This window comes from Lissotriton helveticus, chromosome 4_2, assembly GCF_964261635.1.
Source record: "Lissotriton helveticus chromosome 4_2, aLisHel1.1, whole genome shotgun sequence".
Taxonomy (NCBI): domain Eukaryota; kingdom Metazoa; phylum Chordata; class Amphibia; order Caudata; family Salamandridae; genus Lissotriton; species Lissotriton helveticus.
Window position 1 is genome coordinate 144,873,757 of NC_136064.1, and position 27,675 is coordinate 144,901,431.

The following is a 27,675-nucleotide window of genomic DNA, read 5'->3' on the forward strand; positions in this document are numbered from 1 at the left end:
GAGTGGTGAAGCATGGTGTTAAGCCAACAAGGCTAACGCCGCACTCCGTCACTTTATTGTAAATATGCGTCTCTGTGTCCGAGGGCTCTCTTGGTGGCTACAATGCCGGGGAATCCTTTGTGAGCCAGTTCGTAAACCTGTTAGCTCAAACTCTCAGGTATGACATCCTCAAACCTCCTAGTATAATGCCTTCTTCAAAGAAGACAGTCTCTGTAAACCGGGTGTGTTGCACACATTGTAATTTATTCATGGCTAATAATCAGAATATATATTAGAACATTAAAAACAATGGAGTGCTCGGGGCTTATATAGGCTTATAATGTTTCTTTGTTCACAGCTCTGGCTGTGAACAAAGGGTTCAGGGAGCTTGAGGGGATTCCAATCCACTCACGCTCCCAAAAGGCTTTGTTTTTTGTTCGAACATTCTGTCCTCTAGTGACAGAATGTTCTAATAGCCTTACAGCCCTTGTAGATGGGCTATACCGCTATTAAAGTCCCTCCTCCTTGTTAAAGGCCCTCACCTTCGGCTTGGGGCCTTTAACGCTGGAGAGGGCCTTTAATAGCCGGTATAGCCCTCTACGGCGGTCTATAAGGCTATAATAAATACATGTAATTGATATAAGGTTATTTGCAGTTTGCCACTTGCTGCCCCAGGTGCTTTACAACAGCACAATCTTTTGTGAACAGATATGTACTCTACAACAAACATGCAAGAATTTATATATGGATATAAACGTATTTGTACAGAGTGAATTGGCAGACAGGTACTGGGGGTGGTACAAGGATATCTAATGAATGTTGATTATACATAAACAGTGATTTATCTGTTACCATGACTTCAGAAACATTTTGCCCATGGTACTGGCCGGTGTAAAGACTATCATGGAAGCAGTGATTGATCAAACACTTGATGAAAATAGATGTTTGATTTCTTTATAGTGTTTGGTAATATACATTTTCAGTTGAGGAAGACGTTTGGACCTCAGTTTGTCTTCCAGATAACAGTGCCGGGGTAAGTTAACCAGTTACATATTCATTCACAGTAGACTGTTTAATGTGTTCTCTTGTACATGCATTCTGAACCTCTGCATGTGTTGTGCGGTGGGCTTGGGAGAAATTTTTGAGGCATCGAAGTTGAAAATATCTGTAAAATAGAATGAAAATTACTGGGCTGGTATTAAGGTGACAGAGACCAATTTTTCAGTCTAATGCTGGAACGTATTTGTAGAGATATGAAAGTTGTTAGAAGAAATAGATGCACAAATGACTGGAGACTAAGAAGCTGATAGCTATTCTCAATTTTGGGACTAGAAGAATAAATAAAGAGTATGAATGCCTTGGAAAAGCAAAAAGTAAATCGAGGGGCATCTATGGGGAGTTCTATGACTTTGAAGAGTACCTGATAAAAACAAAAAACAGACAAGCTAAAGAAAGATGTACAATGATACACGTAAGAGAAAGACTATCCATAACAGGATTCAACTGGAAAAAAAGAGGACTGTTCTTAAATTTTCAGACACATACACCACAGACTCAGAAGGAGACAACTCTGGGGTGTCAGATGGCCCCGGACCAAACCAAATATCCCCTAGAGTCATGCAGGTAGAGAACTATCAGAATCCCTCCCTTTTTCTTTTTTACCCATAGGCCAGTAGAACGGACGAAACCAATGCCAGAGACAGAACAGAGGGAGCTGTTACCATCAAGACCCTCAACATCATTATTTGAAGGCCAGGAATCAACAATACTAGAGACCATGAAAGAGACAAAGGACGCAACAGATAATACCATTCCATTTGTTAATGTGTCATCAGAAGAGACTGGTCAAAAAGAATATGCCCTACTAACCAGAGGACTTTCCTTTGTACGGAGAACTAGAAACAACACTTTCAAGTTAAATCAAGATGTCTCCTCATACATCAGAAAGAAAAGTTTAAAAACATTCTTCATGCAAACACCTTAGAGAACCAAACTAAAGTCCACATTCATGCGCACCCTTGATATGCTGGGTCCGGAGGTTGCAGTATTTCAGAAGGCAGTATAAAAAGACCTCAACACAATCACTGAATACATTCCCCCATCCCCTCCAAACTGACCACAAGGTAGGTAGCTTTCCTTAAAAACTGCAAAATTCAAAAATGACGCTAAAACCCAACAACAAGAGAGGGGGCATAGTTGTTATAGACACCAGCAAGTATACTGACAAAATACACACTATGCTAGCAGTTCCAGAACATTAAAGAAGAGCAAACCAACGAGAATTTGATATTTTGAAAAAAAAAAGGTTGAACAACTCACTAAGAGAGCCATGAAAGCAGGGGCCATATTTCAGAAGGAATGTGAATTGCTGATTAGGGAGATCCCAGTTACACCCGCCTTGTATGAAGTTCAAGAACCTCATAATGACATAGAATCAACTCCATCACAGAAGCCCCATCTAAATATCTGGAAACATGTATTTGTCCTGTGACTATTCACCCTGATTCATATCTTAGGGATATAAGGGGCATTGTCTCTAAAGCTGAAAATGCGTATTTTAATTGTCATCGAGAGATCTTGTTAACATTATATATTGAGGCGCTGAATACAAATATTCCACAGAAAGAAGCGATAGAAGCATTAAAAGCCTTCATGTGAAGAACACCTGGGGATAGACCATTTAAAAATAGTGTTTTACAACAACTGCTTTGAAGTTAACTGAGACATCTATCAGCAAATCAAGGCAAGTCAATGGGACCAGCATGGGGTCATCTCTTGCCCCAAGCCTTTCGAATAACTTCAAGGTAACGTACTAGCGTAGACACATCTAGAATGAAGCAACATCCATTTTTTAGAATGTGAAATATTGGTCACATCTCATAGACAACATTTTCTGTGTATGGTCCCGGACAAGACCGAGCTGGTTCTGACCGGAGGTGGTTGCAGTCCATGGTCCCCCTCTTTTTGTCCCCCTTCCCTTGGTGTTCCCCCACTTCCTGTGTCTAAAGTAAAAACCCTGGGGATTTTTCTCAATTCTCAACTCACTGTCCATTCACAAGTTAGTTTTGTGGTTTCCTCTTGTTTTTTTTCCCTTAGAATAATTAGGAAAGTTTCCCGTTTTTTTTCTTCCTCTGCTTTAAAAGTAATTGTGTTGGCCATGGTATTGTCTCGTATAGACTATGGTAACATAGTCTATAATGGGGCCCCCGCCTACGCGATCCATCGTTTGCAACTGGTGCAGAATCAGGCGGCTCGCCTGATCCATGGCCTGCCCAAATACCATCGGGTCACCCCACTGCTTAAAACATTACACTGGCTCCCTATAAAAGAGCGTGCCCTTTTTAAACTCGGCTGCCTCACCTATCAGGCCAGATCGGGCACTGCTCCTGAATTCATCTGTTCTGCCATTAAGCCCTACTGCCCTGGCAGAGAACTTCGCTCCGCTCATTTGGCCCTCCTCACCATTCCTCGCTTTAAAAAACAGAAAGCGGGTGGAGCGAGTTTCGCTGTCTTGGCTCCAACCTTTTGGAACTCCCTCCCGGCTACCCTGCACACTTCTCCTTCCTACCTCCTGTTTCGGAAGAACCTTAAAACCCTCCTTTTCACGCAAGCCTACCCGACTTAGACCCCTCCTGTTGCTGCCGCCCACTGTTCACCACTAGCGCCATGAAACCGCCGGGTAAACGAGCGCTGTACAAATGTTTTTAAATTCAAATTCAAATTCAAATTCAAATTCAAGAAGAGGCTCTGCAAGATCTCAGGAGCAACAGGGCTACCTATAGGTAAGTGTTTACAGAAAACCTACTGTGCAGAACACAGTATTACAGCACTCCAGTTTCCATACTAATAGCCAGAAATACTCAATACCGTTTGGATGATTTCTGAGGATTAGATGGAAGGGTTTACGCAACATGGAGAAGAAATGTCGAGCAGAATATTGCACGGAGGTTATCCCAAGCATCTCGTCAAACACCCTTATCAAAGACAAACATATTACAATCAATACTCCCTCCTACAAGGAAAGAATACATGAAAAGAAGAAAGACTAGCATTTACTCTTATAAATCCAACATAAATTATAAAGTCAGGAGGATTTTTGGATAAAATGGAACATTTTGAATACCAACGTATTTGTGTTATGGTGCAGAGCAAACCTCAGGGACAAGTTAGGCCATACCAGACTGCGACAAAATGTTGGAATCTAATAAGGACCCTACGGCGGCACCACTTTGATATTAGGCAACCATCATTGTGGCACATGCCATGCGAGTGAAACAGCTTTGGTGACAGAGCAATGGGTATACAGAGGTTGTATTTACACCCTTAAACACATGACTAACTGTAGGAGTCATAATGTGTTATGTCCGTGTGGCCTTGGGTTCATCAGAGAAACAGGCAGATAGTTTAGCACTCACTAGGGAGACCACAAATCAGCAATCAGGACTAAGAAAATACAAGTACCTTTGGTCCAATACTACCCAGAAGCCCAACATTCAGGAAATGACTTTAAGTGGCTCATCCTGCAGAAAACCAAGCAACGGATGAGGCGCCAAATGACAGAGGTGCACAAAGAAAGGTAAACCTTTGGGATGTTCTTCCTTCGTACAGTCAAAGAGGGTCTCAATGAAGAAATAGTGTGGACAGTTACTTACCCAACACTTGAGTATCCCTTCTTCTAATCATCTCAACTCACCCATAGAGCAGCAATCAACCCTGTTATCACCAGTCAAGAACCTTACTAAAGATATAGGTGGTCAATAACTTGGAGTCTTGATAAGATTTTTTGCGAAATCCATCCATTAACAGGACCCCTTTTTGCCTCAGGCATAGATCTTGGCCAATTACAATACCAACATGATAGGCAGTAGCGACGGCCTCTCGTGCCAAGAGAGTGGCCATTAAAAAGTTTATCTTTGGTTATTATCCATTAAGTTATTTGTAGCACAGTCTGGGATATGAGTGGTGCTTTCATTATGAAAAATGATTCTCCGGGATAGAGAAATGTAGGGGTAAAATCACAAGGTCATAGCTGTCAAGGTTTCAGATTGCTTATGTGTGACATTTTTATAATTTCAGTGTAATTATGAGTGACATTCAATGACAATGAGTGACACTTTCTTGCTAACAGTATAATGTCACCAACACGTAATGGTAGCATGGCATAGCCCACAGCCTAGGTTGGATACCTGTTTGCCATGAAGGGTGGTAGAGAAACAATAAATTAAACAGAGATTCTCTGCATTTGTCGGGCCTAGCCACCATGGCTGGTAAACAATCAAAATAATGGTACAATCAGATCATGGTCAATTGTCAGAGTGTGTCCAGCCTCTCTGCCACGTGGGACCTGAGGCTGACTACAGGATGTGAGAGGGTCCCAGTAGGGATCTACTCCCTACACAGTCCTCCAGTTAGGCCCCTCTTTTACTGCAGTTTACACTGACCCTTTTTTGGCATGTTTAGAAGCTTTATTTTGCGGCTAGACATCCTCATCTAATAGATGCTATAGTTTGACAGGGGGTGCTTTTTCACATTCATTTGGTAAGTGTGTGGTTTTGTGTTTCGGTCTTCAAATCTCTGAGGTGTGTTTGGCCTGCATATGAGCTTCTATAATAGCAGGATAGTCCTGCATCAAAATATGCTTAGGCTCCTATTCCTCCCATTGTACGTTAGCGCCATTTTGTTGCCGTTGACAAAAGGCTCAACTTTTATGCGTCCATCGCAGCAAAGGGAGAAACTGGAACTGCACTGTTTTATCGCAATTCAGGATACCTTTATTTTACTTAACTATCTCACGCACTGCAGTAATGTGGGAACATTACTGCAAAGGTGTGATTCTACTGTGAGATGCGTGGCACTTGACAGGGATGCAAGAACTGTAGTATCCATATTTAGTTGCCCCCCACCTCTCTTGATAACGTCTCCTTCCCCTTGTAAAATTAGGCAGACCCTTTGCCACCCCAGATATATGGAGTATACCTCTAATCCGCAGGCATACTTCCACATTGAAAGATTTCTTCCAACTTATTCCTGATATTCCCACCTGTATACTAGGCCAGGTGCTGCTGGCTGAGTATAATTACAGTGATCTTTTATGTGTGTAGGACTTCCAGCACCCTTCCAAGACGGTGCCCATACTCCATTGGGTTACCTCCTTTTTTACGACGCACCAACTTGCCCAACAAAGCTGCACAAGTATGTTTAATGCACTCAAGGCCGGAGTGGAAACCGAAAGCAGCCCAGGCAATTATGTCTGACCAGCCACCACCAGGGTTATGCGCATCGCGGTGGAGGTATCAACAATGTAGGTTCTTACTACAGAATCTGTTTTTGATATTGTACAAATAGGTAATCAAGTTTTTTTGGTCTGACCCTGGTTGTATTTGTTTTATTGTTTATACTGCTTACATATCATACCCCATAGGCCCACCAAAATCTATGTTTGATATTGTGCGGTTCTGAAGAAGGTGGATCAGCAGTATTTTTTACCCACCGAAATGTGGATGACTGTTTTGGGAGAGATCCTGTACTGCAACAAAACAATGGCAGAATGTGGAAGTCTGTCCTCATTGTAACTTGTAGTGCATGTGAAGTGTGGTTGGCATGGGGTCGAGTGGTACACAAGAGAGGCTTTGTTTCCTGTGAAGGAATGAGTGAGTGGATTGTGAGATGGGACTAATAACAGTTACATACATAGGGACTCATTTATGAGGCCCCTTGCGCCATCGGAGCGTCACTTTTTGTGACGTTCCGTGGCGCAGAAGCCTGTGTGATATTTATTAGGCAGCACTGAGCCACTTTTTTTTGGCTAAATGCTGCCTGATAAATATCAGTCCCTATAACGTAGTGTTCTGCGTTAAAGGGGCGTGTAATGGGTGTTGCTGGGGGCGTTCCCAGCAACATCCATGGCCTTTTGACCCTGCCCCAGATGTACAAGAAATCGTAAATCTGAGGCAGTGCCAAAAGCTTACGCCTCCCCAGGGGAGGAGTAAGGGGGGCGCAATGGGAACATATATCTTTATTTCTCCTCGTTTTTCATTTTTCTATGTGTGCTGCATTCTGCAGCACACGTACAAAGAGGAAAAGCCTCTTTTGATTATTTTTGTACAGAAAGGCTTCCCTTCCTGTCCAAAAATGATCATTCCCGCAGCGCAGGCACGCTTGCGCCATTGTGCAAAGGTGCCTGCGATGGCGCAGGCAGCCCATTGTACGCCGGCGCATGGGAAAAGGACAGGAATGCGCCATATCTTATAGAATCGGCGCATTCCGGCCTTTTTCTTTTTCCGTAGGGAAGCGCAGCGGGAACGCCTGCGGCACTGACTTACGGCAACACCTCATAAATGAGGCCCCTGATATTTATTTAAATGTACAAAGTTTGTATTGAAAATGTACAAAAAATGTCTTTTGATGATGTGGAAAAGAGAGAATATGATATTTAGTAATTCAAAATAATATTATGGATTTGTAAATGGCATTGTATGGTGGTATGCATTCACCTCTGTTAAATACTGATCCAAGGAAAATATACAAATAAAATAAATTAATATGACAAGGCATCTATGGTCCTAAATTGTTTCCAGTCAGTCCACTGAGCACTTTGAGTTGCTACTGAAGAGATAGAGGTCAAGTGGGATTTTGTGCTTGTCTTTGTATTGCCTTTTCATTCATAATTGTGGTATCTTCTGAGGAAAAACAAAGGTCTTTGCCATATATTTTTTTTTAACATCATACGAACTGGACCTGAGCCCGGAGGGACCTCTTTGAATTTCAAAGTATAACCCTGTTCCAATATCTGTAGCACCCCTCCACCTGAAACATTTTCTTGCTATTTCTTAAGAAAAAGGATACATGTTGTTCGCCCATGAGCTCGGCATAATCAGGAACACTTCCTGGGCGTTGGTAGAGGAGGGGGACACTGGCCATTCTGACCCCTGCTAGCATAGGGTTGATTGCACTTGTTCCTTCAAGCTTCAGTGTTAATCAGGAAGGCAGTCTGATGCCTTTTCCTTGTATTCCTACAAGGAGGTTCTGATTTAACTTAGGTTCTGAAGAGTAGTTTTGCTGGTTTTTGATTTTTACAGGCCCTTCAAAGCCTATCCTCCAGTCCATCTCCAAAAATGTTCTTCCAGAGAGAAGCCTGTGGCGTAACCCTGCCTTCCAAGCACCACATGGTTTCCAATCCCTTAGATAGCTTTGGCAACTGGCAGCCACTTTGGAAACCCCAGGAAAGGTGGAGCTTTGAATGCATCACAGGAGACATAGACAAGGAACTTGGCCAGCATTTCCATGTTGGAAAAAGAATGGCTAAAGTTAGAGTATGAAAGTATTTTACTAGGGGTTGAGAAGAATATACTGCATGTAGTGTTGCTGTTAAGGTCACATTTACTCCTGAATAGTCATTTTTCAAGGCTTCTCTCACTTTCAGGTTCACAAAGTCTGTCTGCAGGACATCTTCAGCAAACACTATGGAGACACCTGTGAGATTAGCCAATATTGGGTTTATCTTTCGAGCTGTAGGAATGTTCATATCTCCCTTCGCCAAAGGGTAAAAGTCACTCAGCCTCTGTGGAAGATTGCTCTGGTTTCCTCCACTCTCTTGAACGTAAGCCCATCCCTTCCCTTTGTGTAGACAAATAAGTCATAGGGAGAACAGTTAACTGTTTAAATAGGCCAGTGCTAGTCACTTAGGAGTCTAAACATTATTGCCCAGAGACATAAAAAGAAAAGAACAGCTTTTTGAATACATTTACTCCCATGAGTGTTTTCAGGGACCTGCACCTCCTCCTCATCAAACTTAGGAGATGACAATGAGGGAATAGATGATGGGAAGAAACTTTAACCGAAGAAACAGACGCTGTGGGGGAAGTTGCAGAGGGCTGGGTCCTGCAGTTATTCTTCCAGTTGTGAGGGGCATCTGACAAGGAAACATCACCATATTGCATTTGTTCCCCAGAATGCTCCAATCCCTGAAATCAGGAACAGTAGTAGCCCTATTTTGCCTGAGTCTTTTCTCATCACCACCCTTATCTCTTGAACAATGGCACCGTTTACACGAGCGCTTCTTGTGCTCAATGATGCAGAAGACAGAACAGAGGAAAGACTGTCCTTATGTAGTGCTACCTGAGGAGCCTTTCTGTCCTGACAAATGCCTGTCCAAAATGAATAAAGAAAGAATATATACAATAATACATTCATTATTTCAATATCAATTACTATATAAAATAAAAATCTTTATAATTGAGATTTAAATAATGTGTTAGTCAACTTCACTCATTGATTTTTCAAGAAAGTTTATGAGGACAGCCTTGAAGCCCTATCTGTGTGTAGAGGGTCAGAGAACGAAGACAGAAAGACATACCAGAGCTCTCAGTATCCAGGCCTCCATTGGCTTCCAGAAGACTGTACCTCTTGTTTCTTCAGTGTGCACACCCCCTTACCAAGGGAAACACGTGCCTGAGGACAGGCAATCTCAACGCCACCAAAGAAGGGTCACCACAAGACCCCAGAGGGTGAAGATGAAAGCAGAGCGTTAGCTATGGGACAGGCAGCAATGTGAAGAGGCTGCTGGGGGAGTGAGGCATTAGCCTGGGACCACAGCAGCACAGAAGATCCGCTTCAGCAGGGAGATGAGCACGTACACCTGTTGCAGCCCTAGTGTTTATCACAGCACTAAAAAAGGCAGCAGGGCACGCTCAATAACTGATCGCACCCCCCCCCCCACAACCTCATTTACGCCTAATTTAGGCAGGCGCTGGGTTAAAATCATGAAAAAAGTATTGAAATATCTGCAACATATTGGAAAGTATTTTCCTACAATAAATGATTCAAACCCTCACTTCCATTATATCTGATGGCATTTAGAGGGGAGCATATACTATATATATAGAACAAAGAAGTGGCTACCTGCATAAGAGCTCATCCCTTTACTCCTGACACAGTGCCTCGCGCAGGTTCTGACTAAGCAGGAGCTAAAGGAACTCCAAGAGACCTCAACTCCCAGAACTTACCTCAACGTGTCAGTAGAGCAGGCAGAGGAACAGGAAGTGTGATGGTCACTGCATCGCTGTTGCCGTATTGGTAGGAGGGACATGGAAAAGGGTGATGGCGTGTCTTTTTGTTGATAGGGTTCAGGTGGGTCATGTGGTGCCTGGGTAGAGTTTAGACACCTCATATAGTAGGTAGTGGTACGGCAGCATGGGTTGAGGAGGTAATGTTGGGTTCTGGAAGCTCATGACTCCCCTGTTGAGTAGGTCCGGCCGGGCAGCTTTGCAATCCTACAGCTGACATAGACCTTGGATGGAACCGCAGCTCTGTGACTGATGTAGTAAATGAGCTACAATCTCACCGCAGCTGAAGCAGTAATCAAAGAGAGTGCACAGACACCTTTGCAAGCAATAACTGAGCTCCATCTGAAAGCCAGTGAGGCATGCAAGTGCCCCAGACTGCACCAGGAAGAGCACTGATGCTCCCCAATTTATCGGTCCCTTTGATCTTTGGTGTGAAATGTGTCTGTGTTTGTGGATTTGGTTCCATGCAGATGCGTTACAATTATCGCCTGAGTCCTAAATATTGTTAGCAAAAATATCACCCCATTTCAATTCATGATCCAAAATCTATACCCATTACTAAAACAATAATTAGGGCAGGATATTTATGTCAGAAATATTTTTTTGTACAGAATATTCAGATTTTCAACTACTTGGGCTGGCCTGCTATGGTCCGGTAGGTACATTTGGTGTTGGATGAAAGTGGGTTAAGAATAGATGCTATTTGGCTAGAATAGATTAGTAATTTGTGGATACACCTGGGCCGAGCATGGAGTTCAGCATTTCTCAGAAGCTCTGTGTGGCCCGTGAAAGAAGGAGCTTTGAGAGCGTCGTCAGGCAGCACATACTGAGATGCTGGGCTCATCTGTGGCTAAGTGCTCACACTGCCAAAACCGCCTTGGGTAATCCAAACTACTGGCCACTCAGAGGTGTTATGTGATCTATGAAGGTCAGAGGGCAAATCACAGCAGCTGGATCACAGAATACAAAGCTCATACGAAGAAATCAACATTAGGTGGAGTGAAGAGGTGTGGCTCACTGGTTAGAGGCGGCAGACCTGTAAGCAGAGAACGGCCCGGGACCAGGGTTCAATTCCCGACGCGGCAGGGTCTTGGACCAGGGTCAACGGACTCGATAATTCTCGCCTCAGTGCCTACTCTAACCAGGGAACACACTCGGTAACTCTGGGCATTAAGCTTGCCTCATCTCTACAAAGGCCCCCCACAGACGCCAGGGGTGCCTGGTTTCACCCTGGAGATATCCAAAAAGGGACCATCTCACAGGGAAAACCAGGACGGGTTCCCCAGCGGTCTACAGCGCCAGGACACTCGGGTAGAGTAACAGTGCGCTTTATAAGTATACCACATTTACATTTTCACTACTGATAAGAATGTGATGGTTTCTGGAATGAGTCCAAAGGATGTTGTCTGGAAATCAAAGTCCAAGGTGAAGCAAGGCCTATGATGTCAGTTCATTTTAGTATTTTTGCAACAATAATGGGGCGACCCAGTGTCCCTCAGAACCTGGGCATACGTGTTAAACAAAAACAATTGGTTCAGTTGTGGTATATAAATTACTTTATAATACTTAAGCAGCACAAGTTTACTTGTAGAAAACACCAACAATTTAAGGAAAGAAAATGACATAACACACACCGAGATATAGAATTAAATGCTGTATTCAAAAAGGTCAACTATCCAAGGCTGTCGCAATATACCAGTTCAATTGCAAAAGGAATAGGTGACTGTGGTGAAAAACGTGACATGTGGTTATTGGTGACATAAACAGTATACTATATACAAGACAATTAAGCGTGAAACAGAAAGGGGAAAATAATTTCTGTTTGTCCTTATAATTGTGGCACATAAGCTACAAGATCCATGAATTATTTGAGCCGTAATCATGATCGTTGTGCAGACATATGTGATGCGTCGACGTTTAAACCCTGCAAGTTGCGCAATTGTGTAAAGTGCGTCAAGATCGGTCTTCTTCAGGACAGGAGTGGGGAAAGGCAGCCGAGTTGTAGATGCTTGAGTATGTCTACAGTAGTGAATGACCCTGTGTTACTTTGTAGGCAAAGAACCAACAGTGCCCGGGCACAATCATTGGAAGACCGTTACCTGTTACGCCAAGCCACGAGGGCCCCCCAGATCTTATCATAACTTGTGCTGTCACATGCCATATCAGATTCACTATTAAGAATTATATGTTTCAGGCACTACGTAAATGTCGGAGCATTTACATCTTTCCAGGCCCTACATATCTCGCGCCTTGCCAGGATAATGACATAAATGATGAATTTAGAAGACAGTTCATTAAGGTGGTAATCTATCTTAAGTCCGAGAAAAATAATCCCCGGAGTGACCTCCACTTGTTGATGGAGCACGTCCTCCAAAAATTCCTGTATCTTAATCCAATAATGTATTATCCTTGGGCATTCCACGAACATATGGAAATCATCCACGGCCAGGTGCTTACACCTAGGGCAATGGTATTCTAGGCCCGTGATCTTAGCTAGTTTTCTTGGTGTTATGTATACTCTATGTGTAGTGTATCGATGGTTTCTTTTGAGGGCAGCAGGTTTAACAACTGCCTGCAGCATAGTAAAGGAATCCCCCGAATGCCCTTAATGTTGTTGGAATTTAGACTGGTGACATTACCCCATAGTTTTTGAAGTTCAGATTCTGTCACTCACCCGACCTCTAGCATGGCCCAATACCAGAAGGAGACCTCCCGCTTCCAATTACCCCTCCTTGAGACTGAGTCGAAGTTTGGGTTTGATTGTCCACAGACCCAGGATTTCGTTGTCCACCCTCCTGACAGCTGATAATACTTAAACCTGGTGAGTATCTCACCTGTCATACTAGAAAGGGACTCCCAAATCAAGAGCTGCAAATCTTTCTGGAGGTCCCCCCAACAGATTGAACCTGCCATTTTCAGGGGCCGGGACAATTGATCGTTAAGACAGTCCGGCATACCGGGAGAGTCCCAGATCGGGGCCTGGAATGCATAGTAGGGGATTTTTAGACTTTTCCTAATATATAGCCAGTTCTTCAAAGCAACACCCAGGATCTTAAGCCTAACTTTTTTGTAGCACTTGGGTCACCAAATTTAAAAAGAAAAAACTCTTGCTCCTGAGGAATATCATGCAATAAGGCCTGAAACAATAAACCCAGTGAGGATGCATCCGTCTTATTGGCCAGTATTCTGAAGTTCTTAAAATGAAATGAGTGACAGTAAATAAGTAAATCTGGTAGAGCTAGCCCTCCCGTGTTTAAACCTCTCCTTAGCTTTTTCCGGGAGATTCTTGAAGACTTAGTATTCCAAATAAAGGAGCTAATTTTTCCTTGTAGTTTCGCGATATCTGGTGTCATAAAGGATAACGGAATTGAATTAAATAAAAAAGTTATTTTTGGCAAGGTGATCATTTTTATCAAGTTAACCCTCCCAAAGATGTTTAAAGGGAGGCTTGACCACCGCTGAAGCAAATCACAGGCATCCTTGGAAACTCTAGTCCAATTTATTTTAGGTATATCTGCAATTTTTTGAGCCAAATATATCCCCAAATACCTCATTCGTGGTTTAGCCCCTAATGTTCCCGCATCTTGGTTCCATTCCATGATCTCAGTTTTGTCTTTATTTATTTTGTACCCCGAGATTTCCCCAAATGATTCAGCCTGATCTACTAATCTCGGGGTGGCTTCAGCTGAATTAGAGGTAAACATAAGTAGATCATTGGCATATAGAGCAAATTTCCAGATCTGCAAATTTAACGGGTTTAATCATAGGATCGGACCTAAGCTCACAAACAAAAGGTCCAATATATGAATTGAAAAATAGAGGTGATAAGGGGCGCCCTTGCCTGCTGCCACGGGAGATTATAAGCCAGTCTGTTAAAAGTCCGTTAACTAGAATTTTTGCCCGAGGGCTAAAATAAAGAGACCTGACTGCTGACACAAAATTAATAGGAAATCCAAACCCAGATAGAGCTTTCCACAATTATGACCAGTTCACTTGGTCAAAAGCCTTAGCGGCATCAATGGCTACTAGGGTCAATGGAAGCTTCTTATCCATTGCCACGTCTATTGCCACGATAGCTTCAAAGGTTAATTCGTTTAACTGCCTATCAGGAATAAAGCTCCTCTGATCCGGATGTAAAATTGTTTTGATAACTCTTGCCATTCTCGCTGCCAAAACCCCCGCAAAAATGTTGTAGTCCGAGTTTAGCTAGGAAATTGGTCTATAAGACTCAATTTTTAACAGATCTTTTTTGGGCTTCAGGATCAGGGTAACTGTGTCTTCAGACCATGATTTAGGAACAGTCTCTCCTGATAGGTAAATTCTATTAAACAGAATAGTTAAAACATAAACAACCTTATCAAGAACTATCAACTATAACTCTATTGGAAGCCCATCTGGGCCAGCTGCCTTACCCCTGGTCATTTTCTTAATCTGGTTTTTAACTTCACTCTCTTTTATGCTTGAACAGAGAAAAGCTCTATCCACCTCAGATATCTGAGGCAGCCCTAGCTGGTTCAGCCAATCTTCCGCTCTCTGAGGTATAAAACAGGTGTCTTCTTTATTCAGATCTTGCATAAATATTCTCGCCTCCTCCCTAATTTGATCATCTTCATGTGTGATAGCTCCTGTACTACGCTGGGATAGACTTTTAATCTGATGTCTAACCCTATCTGACCTGGTTTTTCAGGCCAGAAAGCGCCCACATCTTTCACCGTAGGAAAAGTTTTTAAGCTTACTGGCGTCCCACCTATCTTTTAAGATCTTATCTAGGCTTGCTTGAAATTCTGCCCATAAACCATACAGCTCACTTTGTAAGCGTAGTACAGTATTCTGCTGGTCTGCCGATGCCCTCTGGAGTTCCTGTTCTTTTTGCTTAATCTTAGAGAGGCGTTCTTCCTCTGTCCTCCTCCTAGATTTATTTCTCCAGATCATCAGTGTACTTAGAGATCCTCTGAGAAAGGGCTTAAATGCCTCCCATACCACCTGATCATTTGTGGTACCACAATTATTCCTCTACCTGATTCCCTAAGTCCAACTTAACCTCATCCTTTAGTAATATAGACCTATCTAGAGCCCACCTTCTCTGACACTCTTTTTGCTTAAGGTTAACTACCAACTCCACCACAGAATGATCAGAGAGTAGGGATGGGATATATAGGATAGAGTCTACTACTGAAAAAAGAGACTGGTCTAATAGGAAAAAGTCAATTCTGGAATGGTGTCTGTATTTCCGGCTGTCCCTCTGGGCTGGTCACCCCCACGCACCACGCACACTCCTCGCGAGTGAGCCCAGGCTGCCCCCCGTTCCCGCCAAGTGCCGCCGCCGCTCGCAGCTGGGTCCTGTGACCCTGTGACACCGCTGTTGGCGCTCGTGACCCTGTGACACCGCTGTTGGCGCTCTTGCCCCACCTGCGCCACGTCTGTATTTACGTATCCGATTGTTTTTCTTCCCCCGTGTGTTCTCTGCTCCCTGTCATTATACACTCCCCGTGTTAATGTACTTTGTTCCTCTGTAACTCCGATTGCTTTTTTACCCCCTGCGTGGTTTCTGCTCCCTGTTTATTTTCAGTTTCCCCCGTATTGTATTATTGTACCCCTGTGACTTGTCGCCCCCGGCCCCTGCCGCGCTTCCCGCCACCTCCCCGCTCCCCGCCGCTGCCCCCTGCGGCCCCGCCCCTCCCTTTGGCAGCCCTTCCCATTCGCCGCCCCGCTCCCGCCTCCCAGCTGCCCCTCCCTTGCTCCGCCCCCCCACTCTCCACATATGGCAGAGTGGGCAACGCGCAGCATGCACGCGCAGCGTGCACACGCAGCGGGCGCGCCAAAGGTAAGCCCGTCTTCGCCCGTCCGTGCCTGGACCGCACCCAGTGCCAGGACCCCTGGCTCCCGCAGAGACCAGCCCACCCGCCGGACCTACGACGCCCCCGTACTCTACGCACTCAACGCCGGCCGAGTCCCAGGATGCTTCCGAGCCACCCCGAGACGCACTCACGGACCCTTCTGCTGCTACTCCTGCAAGTTCGCCTGCACCCGGACCTGCACTACTCCAGCACCAACTAAGACCAAGATGCACAACAGCAGCAACCACCTGAAGTGCATCCTGCTCACCACCCGCTCCGTCCACAGACACGCCGTCGAGCTCTGGAACCTGCTCGACACCACAGCCCCAGACGTCGCCTTCCTCACGGAAACCTGGATGAACGCCTCCTCAGCGCCCGACATCGCCATCGCCATCCCAGACGGCTACAAGATCATCCGGAGGGACCGCATCAACCAGACTGGAGGAGGCATCGCCATCATCCACAAGAACACCATCCGCATCACGACCAACACCGACGACACCCTCGCACCCGCTGAGCACCTGCACTTACAGGTCCACATCAACCCCAAGACCACCCTCAGAGGCACCCTCATCTACAGACCCCCGGGACCACGCACACAATTCAGCGAAGACATCGCCGACTTCATCAGCCCGCACGCCCTCCCCTCCGCTGACTACATCCTCCTCGGGGACCTCAACTTCCACCTGGAGAACAACAACGACCGCAACACCACCACCCTGAGGGACAACCTTGCAAACCTCGGACTCAAGCAGCTGGTGACCACCCCCACCCACTACGCCGGACACACACTCGACCCAGTCTTCTCATCCAGCAAGGACATCGCCTTCAGCCACGCCACCGGACTCCACTGGACGGACCACAGCTGCGTCCACTTCAGCTTCAGAAGGACCACGACCCACCACCACCAGCAACAGGCTGCACGCAGAAGCTGGAACAAGATCGCAACCGACCAACTCGCGACCTCCCTGAGCAAGAACCCACCCACCAGCGCAACGAACCCCAGTCAAGCGGCCACCAACCTCACAAAGTGGATCAGCGACTGCGCAGATGACCTCGCCCCCCTGAGGACCCCGCCTAGCAAACCCTGCAGCAAGAGAGCCCCATGGTTCACCGACGAACTCAAGAGCTCCAAAAAGAACTGCCGAGCCCTCGAGAGAGCCTGGCGCAGAGACCCAACACCAGACAACATGACTGCACTCAAGCTCGCCACCCGAAAACACCACCAACTGATCCACGCCACCAAGAAAACTGCATTCAAGGAACGACTGGACAACAACGCACACAACAGCAAGGAACTCTTCAACATCGTTAAAGAGCTCTCCAACCCCAACGCCGGAAACAACGACATCACCCCTTCGCAAGACCTCTGCAACTCCCTCGCCACCCACTTCCACAACAAGATCGCGGACATACACAACAGCTTCAGCACTCAACCGACGCACATCACGACCGAACCACCGCCCCCCACCACCACCCTCCGTGCCTGGACCCCGATCAGCACCGAGGACACCGCCCACACGATGAACTCCATCCACTCCGGATCCCCGACCGACCCTTGCCCCCACCACGTCTTCAACAAGGCCGACGCTGTCATCGCACCCCACCTGCGGGACATCATTAACACCTCCTTCGACACCGCCACCTTCCCGGAGAGCTGGAAGCACGCCGAACTCAGCGCTCTACTAAAGAAGCCTTCAGCCGACCCCACCGACCTCAAGAACTACCGCCCCATCTCGCTGCTCCCGTTCCCTGCAAAAGTCATCGAGAAGACCGTCAACAAGCAGCTGGCCGCATTCCTCGAGACGAACGGGCCAACCACAGCACCGAGACCGCCCTGATCGCAGCCACCGATGACGTCCGAGCCCTGCTCGACAACGGAGAAACGGCGGCCCTCATCCTCCTGGACCTCTCCGCGGCCTTCGACACTGTCTGCCACCGCACACTAGTGCAGCGCCTCAGCAACGTCGGAATCCAGGAGAAGGCACTGGAGTGGATCACCTCCTTCCTCGCCGGAAGGACACAGAGAGTCCGCCTCCCCCGTTCAGATCAGAAGCCACCGAAGTCATCTGCGGCGTCCCTCAAGGCTCCTCGCTCAGTCCGACCCTCTTCAACATCTACATGAGCCCCCTCGCCAACATTGCACGCCAGCACAACCTCAACATCATCTCCTACGCCGACGACACCCAGCTGATCCTCTCCCTCACCAACGACCCCACCACCGCCAGAGCCAACCTTCACGAAGGAATGAAAGAGGTAGCCGAATGGATGAAGAACAACCGCCTGAAACTGAACTCAGACAAGACGGAAGTCCTCATCCTGGGATCCTCACCCTCCGCCTGGGACGACTCCTGGTGGCCCCCCGCCCTAGGCAGCGCACCCAAACCAACAGACCACGCACGCAACCTGGGCTTCATCCTGGACTCCTCCCTCTCCATGACCAGACAAGTCAACGCCGTCTCCTCGTCGTGCTTCAACATCCTGCGCATGCTACGTAAGATCTTCCGGTGGATCCCCACCGAAACCAGGAAGACGGTCACCCAGGCCCTCGTCACCAGCCGGCTGGACTACGTCAACTCCCTCTATGCCGGAACCACCGCCAAACTCCAGAAAAGACTCCAGCGGATCCAGAACGCCTCAGCACGACTCATCCTGGACATCCCCCGTCTCAGCCACATCTCCGGACACCTGAGAGACCTGCACTGGCTCCCGGTCAACAAGAGAATCACCTTCCGTCTCCTCACCCATGCACACAAAGCCCTACACAACCAATGCCCAGGATACCTCAACAGCCGCCTCAACTTCTACGCTCCCAAACGCCAGCTTCGATCGACCAGCCACGCCCTCGCCGCCGTCCCCCGCATCCGAAGAGCCACCACAGGAGGACGGTCCTTCTCCTACCTCGCCGCCAAGACTTGGAACTCCCTCCCGACCCACCTCCGCCTGACCCAGGACCACCTCGCCTTCAGGAAGCAACTCAAGACCTGGATGTGCGAGCAGTAGCGGACCCCCCTCCCCTAGCGCCTTGAGACCCTCCGGGTGAGTAGTGCGCTATATAAATGCCATGATTGATTGATTGATTGATTAAAAGGAAAAATCCTTTTTACATCCGTTTCTTTGCTCTCCAGAGGTCTATCAAATTAAAATCTTTGATAATATTTCTCAGCTCGATGTGTGATTTACGAGGAGGAGTATATTTAACCCTTGAAGTACGATCCAGGATTTAGTCTAGGATCAGGTTAAAATACCCCCCTAAGATGATAGGTATTGCCATATCAGAAAGGCTAGCTTTTAAATTCAAGAGAGCCCCTGGAGCATCTTGATTAGGCCCATAATATACTGCACATACCTACGGAGAGCTTCCTATTAATAATGATGCAATCAGCCATCTCCCAGAATGATCTGTCTTGAACTTCTCCACTTTAATCCCCGCATTAATTCTAATTACTATTGCCACTCCCCTCGTATTACCATTTTGTTCTGAGCAGAGAAGATCTCGGACCCACCTAAGCTTACCGAACACTAACTTGCACTCTTGTGCTTTTAAGTGGGTTTCCTCAAGCAAGCAAATATGGGCCCCAGAGTTATTCAAATATTCACACACTCTAGACATCTTTCTCCTATCTCCTAATACATTAACATTCCAACTAATGATCTTGATTTTATTGGTAATGCTGTTCATCTTGGGGTTTCTTTGGATGGACTAAATTCTGCTCCCGCCCAGCAATTATAACTTTCTTTATTTCCATGGTTGTATGAGGATTGATTTTTTTCCCATTTTTACACCCACCACCCATACTGCCCACCCACCCCCCTTGAGGAACCCCCCCTTATCTTCTTTGGTGATCTTATCGCCTATCGGGAACCCTCTGAATCCGACAACAGGATCTGCCCCCTTGTATATAACACACTTTTTAATATACTGTTACCCTCCTTAATTTTTTTTAACTTGTTTTCCCCTTTGCTTGTTTATTTATTTATCCTTTTTTATATATACATATATTTTACCTTAACCTCTGCCTCCCCCCTTTTTTTTCTTTTGTATATATGTGCATAAATCTATATGTATATGTATCTATACACAGGCATGTATGTGGAAGAGCCCCATTACAATGTATATCCCAAAAGTCAATTTCAAATTGGAGTCTAGACCCTCACAATCAGAAGAAAAGGAAGAAGAAAACTCTCTAATGTGAGCTTTCTTTCATCAGAATCAAAAATGTATCAACTTCTTGAGTGGAAGTAAAGTTATAAGTCTTATTTTCCACATCACCCTCAGTGAGGCCGGAAACTTCATCTGGACATGCGCACCCAGGCTCCTTAAATCAGACATTCTGGACCCTAGCTCCCATTGACTTTGCGCTGTAACTTTGCCAACATCGGAGCGAATAAGATATTTTATGGAGTCAATCTGAAGGGCTGTATCGATAAGTGCTCTTCCCAGTATCAACTCCTTGACTGCATAGGTGTGGAAGTTGATTAAGATTTTTCTAGGAGCTTTTCTGTCTGGGTGCTGTCTAAAAGGATCTCTATGTGCCCTTTGAATTTCTTTTTCAAGATCAATATCTGATCTATCCTTTAATACTCATTCTCTAAGAAGTTTACAAACAAGTGATTTAACATCCCCATTCTCAGCTCCCTCTGGAATCTTCAAAAAATGTTAGTTGTTTCTTCTGGCCTGGATCTCCAACCTCTCGATATCCATTTGAAGTGATCTATTCTGGGCTTTCAGTCCCGCTATATCTTTGGTGTGTACTTGAGCTACTTCTGAGAGTGTGGCAACTTCCACTTCCAACGCCCCCGTCCGCTTACAGATATAATCAAATTTAGTTTCCAAATTAGCGCACTTCTCATGTACTCCCTTCTGATTGGCTTCGGAAATTTCAAATTTGGAAAGTAAGTCCCCTCTAAGGGACTGTAGGAGTGACTCTAGCTGTAAATGTCCACTACCCAGATCTCCAGGTCCTGTCTTGAGATTGGCCATGTTGTAACATTAGCATCTTGTTCTATTATGTCAATTATGTCAATGGCAGATGTTACAATGCTGTCCAAAGAATAAATTCTGGAGGACAGAGTCGTTAACACATTGTCCACTACAGAGAGTGCTTTCTCTAAATTAATACGATCAATTTCTCATATTTTTTCTGCAGTTTCCATTTGCGTTATTTTCCAAGCTTCATTGTACGCAGCGTATATACCGGCGTATATGAAACATTTTTGTCGTTGTTTGTGAGGCCCGAGTAAGAAGTCTCTCAAGTCAGCGCCTTCTTTAAGTAAAGTCAAGTGTTGTTTAATTTCTGGGAGTGTGGCTTTCTGTAGCCAATCAAGGCATAGTTTTCCTACACTGTATGTGGTGACTATCCCTGGATGTTGTCTCTAGGAGTACCTTGGATCTGGCCTATTCATTTTGAACCCTTCCATTTTGTTCATGAATCTATCTTGACAGTTATTCGGGTCTATGGGCCACATTAACCATTGTTTCCAATCAGGATTGGTTCTGTTTTGTTTTAAAATCTGTTTTACTTCTACCTCCTCATCTGCAGTGCCATTACTGTCAGGTGTGGCCTTAGGTATGGACGGTTTGTTTAAATCTTTTATCTTAGCTAAGCCAAGACATGATGTTTGTTGAACAGTGTCGTTCAAAAATATGATTTGTTCTGGTATAATGCAGGCCCCCGAACAAGGCTTCTAAACCCTGCATCTGCCATTCTTTTGTGACCCAGACAGTTTTTGTCTCAATGTTGTCTTTCCAAAAGTTCAAATCTAATGTAGACAGTTGAGCATAAAAGCTTGCAGAATAAATTTAGTTAGTATTGGTCAACATGGTTTTCATTCCTGTCTTATTTATATATTTAAAATAAAGCGTTTCTAGATATTTCACATTAAAACCTGTAAAGTATGGACATTTCTCATAAAATGTTTTAGAGCTGCCTTTTGGTGGTTTTCGACAATGTTCCCATTGATTATAAGAAAAAACATTTCTAGGATTTACAGATTTATGCAAATAATGGTGACCAAAATGATTATAACAATACAGTTCTTCATAACTTGTTGAACTTTCTAAGTGTTCATGTTTTTGAAATTTTGCTGACATTTCTAAGTCTGACATCATATTATTAACAGTTTCAAAGTCCCAATCATCTGAAAAGGTGCTTGATGAAACAAAATCACTTAAAGAAACCTTGAACTGGTGTAGATTTTTCAACAGTTCCACCGGGCCCAAAATGTCATAGTCAGTTGAGTCCCATGCTATACCACCAGGTATAGGAACGGCTGTGATGTTCACTGATGACAGGTCTCTTCGCTCACGATGAGATGATTTGTAAGGTTGCAGGAGTAAGTTGATGTTCTTACTTGCTGTGTCCATTGTAACGTATTTTCCATCTATCATTCATTCCAAACTCAAAACCAGAATGAGCCATAGTAGTAGAAAAGTATGCCTAATCCTATCCAAAATTCAACCCATGGTGAAACCAGATATGTTTTCTCAAGTTGATGAAAGAGTTCTGTTATTTTTTCTTTGAAAGTTTTATAAACTGGCGTTGTTCAGGTTCACTAAGATCCTCAGAAAAGTTATCGAAGTTGATAAAATAGCCAGAGGCAGTTCTGTCAATAGTTGGTATTGCATCCGGATTCTTTGAAATCACTGGAATAGCTTCCTTTTTTGACATGTTTGTATAGTCAGATTCTACATCATTGTAGACAGGAGTTTCTTGACAAACTGATATTTGGGTATCAAGAGGGACGAGTTCCTTGGCTTTGTTGCTTAGTGCTTCTTTCCTCACTGTAGGTTTATCAAAGGTGATAAGTCTTTCAGTTTGAACCTCTTGAATAGTTGTCAGATTTGGTCGTCTGCTACTTCTTGGGAATTCACTGGGCCTTGATGTTGTTGTATCTTGATTTTTTTAGAAGCTGTAAAGAGAACAATAGTTGTTTGTTATATTTGTTTTTTAATGTTTTATTGTTTGTTTGATAGTTTGTGATATTTATTGGTTAATTTTTATACTTACTTAGTATTATATTTTTCTTTAATGGTGCTTTTGTCCTTGTTTTTAAACTGAATGTGTGTTTTGATGTTTTTTTTAGGTGCAGTTTTTGTGCGGTATAATCTTTGAAACATAAAAGAAAACATGATAGTTTTAGTTAATTGGATTTTATTTAAATGTAGTCTCTACTTTCCTTTTATTTGTAAATAATCAAATACACTTACTCTTTTTAGTTGATTAAGTGTCTTTTGTTGATGTTGTGGTCTTGTTGATTTCTGTAGAAGCTGTTAAGAAAAAAGTATTTGTTAGCTATGTTTTGTTTTTTATTAAATGTATTACTTTTAAATAGTTTACTTAATTTGTTGCTTAAGTCATATACCTACTTTGTGATATATTTTTTATAATGCTGATTTTAATGTTGTATATGTAAATCTTTCTGTTGAATTTCCTAGGTGGAATTTTAGTGAAGTTTAATCTGTGGTATGTAAAGGAAAACATGTTACACACACTCACATACAAGGCCTTACACATACTGTCTAGTGTAGTAAATAATCCAATCTCAGACACTGCCACACAGATACACAAGGAGGGTGTGGGCTAGCTCTCAGCCCCCTCCGATACACATCAGAAATAAAGAAATCACATGAAAATCTAGGGAAACACCCAAAAGACCAGTAAGAAGAAGCCCAAAGTGAGGTCAAAAAGAACTCTCTAGAATAAGGGCGTACTCAAGACAACTGGCACCATTAGGGAGGGTCCTACTGCACACCATGTACAATGACTTAATGGGTATACACGTGAACCTAGAGTGCATTGCAATCATCAAAAACACCAAATTATGGCACACCCCCTCTTTACACAGCTACCCACACAAGTCCTCTGACCTCCTGGTCGGAGACCTGCTCTCTCCCCCAGCAGCTCTGCTGTTGTGCCGCTGCCATTGAGAGGTGTCTGGCAGGTGTTCGAGGCCCTCCTCCACCCACAGGTTCCTGCCTGTGCCTCATCCCTGGTATTCCAGTGGGGGAGACTTTCTCTTCTGCTGTTTCCATAGTTGTCTGTCTGCCTTGTTGTGCCTGTTTTGTCTTTGTGCCTTTTGTCTGTCTTCAGTTATTTTTATGGTAATTGCTGTGCCTGTCTATTTGCAACTATGTTCTTCTGCCCTTCTTCATTTTGTGCCTGTGCCCTTTTTTCTCCTCCGTGCTGTTTTTATCACCGGCCTTTTACCACCGCTGCTCCCCCAGCCCCTCCTACCTGCCATTCTCGCTCCAGCCTCCCAGTTTAGCTTCCTTCCCCCTCCCCTATTTAATGGCAGCAGCTGCAAGGGTAAGCGAGCAAGACCTCTGACCTCATGGTTGGAGACCTGCTCTCTCCCCAGCAGCTCCGCTGTTGTGCCGCTGCAGCTGAGAGGTGTCTGGTATGTGCTCTCTCCCTCACAGGCTCCTACCTGTGCCTCATCTCCGGTGCTCCAGTGGGAGAACTTTACTCTTCTGCTGTTTCCACTGTTGTCTGTCTGCCTTGTTTTGCCCATTTTGTCTTTGTGTCTTTTGCCAAACTCAAACCCCTTTGCAACCCCAACAGACAATGCCCCAGGAGAGCCACCTGGTTTAAAGTCGATCTCCAAGAATCCAGGTGCACCTGCAGACATCCTGAGAAGAAGGTGATACAGCAAAACATCAGAAGATCACACCACACACAAGAATGCCATAACAGAATACCACCATATTATTTTGTCTTTGTGTATTTTGCCTGTATTTAGTATATTTGTCTTGTAATTTCTTTACCTGTCTGTCTGTAACTCTTTGTTTTGTGCATGTGCCATTGTTTTTTCCCTCAATGCCTGCTTTTTTTTCTCCCCGTCCTGTTTCCAGTCCCGCCTCATAGCTGAGCTTCCCTCTCCCCTCCCAATTTAATGGCGGCCACGCAGAGGACGTATGCAGTGGGTTTGCAGCTGGCACTCCTAAGGCAAGCCTGTCAGCCCCCGTCTGTGGCCTGACAGCAACCAGTCCCAGAGACCCTGGATCTCTGACCACCCACCACTACGACTCTATTACCCTCCATGCACTCAACCCTGGAAGAAACAACAACTACCATCTGTCTACAACTAAATTCATCCAGTTGTCCTGTGGAGACTGCAGCCAAACCTTTACCACCCTCTTTAACTCCACAACCAACACCACCATGCCGAACACCAGCACCCCTGAAGCCCTGAGGTGCATCCTTCCCAATGTGTGCACCCTGCACAGACACGCCATAGAGATCTGGGACCTCCTCAACTGCACCTTCCCTGATGTTGCCTTCTTGACGGACACTTGGAGCACCTCCATCTCCAGATACAGACCAGCTCCAGATCCACCCTAACCGGCACGCTCCCCATCAGGCCCACGGGACCTTGACCTGCTTCACCACTACCATCGCTGACCTTGTCACACCACATGCCATCGACTCCACAGACTACGTTCTCATTGGAGATCTCAACTTCTACCACGACAACCTCAACAACCCCAACTCCTCCACCCACCTGGACAACCTTGCCAACCTTGGACTAAAACAACTCATCACCACTCTCACCACAAGGCAGGACACAAACTTGACCCAATATTCGCAGAAGGTAACAACATCTATATCAGCCATACCACGCAATGCCTCTGGATGGACCACCATTGCGTACACTTCCAGATCGACAACCAACTGCCCCAAACCTGCACCATGCACACTGCGAAGTAACTGGAGCAAGGTCACCGAGGAGCACCTCAACCCCACCTTCAAACGTGACTCCCCCTCCACGTCGACCAACACCAACCTTGCAGCCAAAGAACTACACAGATGGATCTCCAATTGCGCTGACAAACTCAAACCCCTTTGCAGCCCCAACAGACAACGCCCCAGGAAATCCACCTGGTTCAAATCCGATTTCCAAGAATCCAGGTGCACCTGCAGACATCCTGAGAAGAAGGTGACACAGCAAAACATCAGAAGATCACACCACACACAAGAATGCCATAACATAATACCACCATTTTCATCCAGAACATGATCACTGCCAATGCCATCAACTCAAAGGAACTCTTCAGCATCATCCAAGATCTCACCAAACCCCCCCAGCGAGGCCACAGCCATCAACCCTTCCCAGGACCTCTGCAACAAGCATCTGAAAATCAAGTCCATCTATGACAACTTCAACAAACGTACACTGGACACTGAAACCACTCCCCCCTCCAACAACGCCAGCCAAACCACCATCTCTGCCTGGACCCCAGCCACCACCAAAGACACCGAATCAACCAAGAAAGGCATCCACTCAGGAGCACCCACGGACCCCTGCTCTTTGCACATCTTCCACAGAGCCGACACCACCATAGCACTGGAACTATGATGCACCATCAACACCACCTTTGAAACCGGCACCTTCCCCGATGACTGGAAACGTACAAAAGTCTAGCCCCTGCTCAAGAAGCCCATGGCACACCCTTCAGAGCTCAAAAACCACCAACCCATCACCCTTCTCCCACTTGCGTCCAAAGTCGAAAGACCGTCAACACCGAACTAATGACATTCATCAAAGAGAACTCTATCCTCAACCCCTTCCAATCTGGATTCCACAGCAACCACAGCACCGAGACCACCCTACTCACCACCACAGATGACATCAGCACCTTCCTCCATCAAGGCCACACCGCAGCCCTGACCCTACTCGACCTTTCCACAGCCTTCAACACCGTTTCTTACTGCACACCCACCACCAGACTCCACGACACTGGCATATGGGGAACTGCCCTCGAATGGCTCTGTTGCTTTTTGACCGGCTTGACCCAAAGAATCAGACTGCCACCCTTCCTCTCCGAACCCACAAAGATCAACTGCAAAGTACCTCAAGGATCTTCACTCAGCCCTAAGCTCTTCAAAATCTACATGGCACCCATCGCCACCATCGTCAGACAGCACATACTCAATATAGTCTCCTACACCAATGACACCAAGCTCATCCTTTCCCTCACCAAGGATCCTGTCACCACCAGACTCAGCTTCTAGGAAGGAATAATGGACACTGCATCCTGGATGAGCAGCAGCCACCTGAAGCTCAACTTGGAGAAGACAGAAGTCCTTGTCCTCGGACCCTCGCCCACAGCTAGGGAACATACTTGGTGGCCTACCCCCCTCGGCAGCCTGCCTACCCCCATGGACCATGCCCAGCATCCTACTCAACTACTCCCTCTTCATGACCCAAGACTATCACCTCCACCTGCTTCAACACCCTCTGCACCCTTTGCACGACCTTTAAATGGATCGCCCCGAATCAAGAAAAACCACCACCCACAAACTCATAACCAGCAGACTGGACTATGGAAACAACCTCTGTGCCAGATTCAACAAGTCTCTGCTCCGCAAACTCCAGACCATACAGAGCACCGCAGCTAGACTTGTCTTTCTCATCCCTTGACAAGAACACATCACCCAACACCTGTGAGATCTCCACTGGCTCCCAGTCGAGAAGAGAGTAACATTCAAGATATTCACCCACGCCTTCAAATGCCTCCACAATACCAGGCTCCAATACCTCAACAATAGAATCTCCTTCAAAATACCCAAGAGATTTGCCAAACTCTCCCTTGCAAAAATCCTGTGCATCTGCAGAGCCAGAACAGGAAGAATAGCCTTCTCCTCCATCACGGCAAAGACCTGGAATGAGCTCCAATCAACATCAGAGGTGCCCCCTCTCTGAACATCTTTAGGAAGACATGGCTCTTTGACTGAATGGAGCTGCTTACTCCCCCCTCCCAGCAACTTAAGATCCTCATGGGTGAGTAGCAT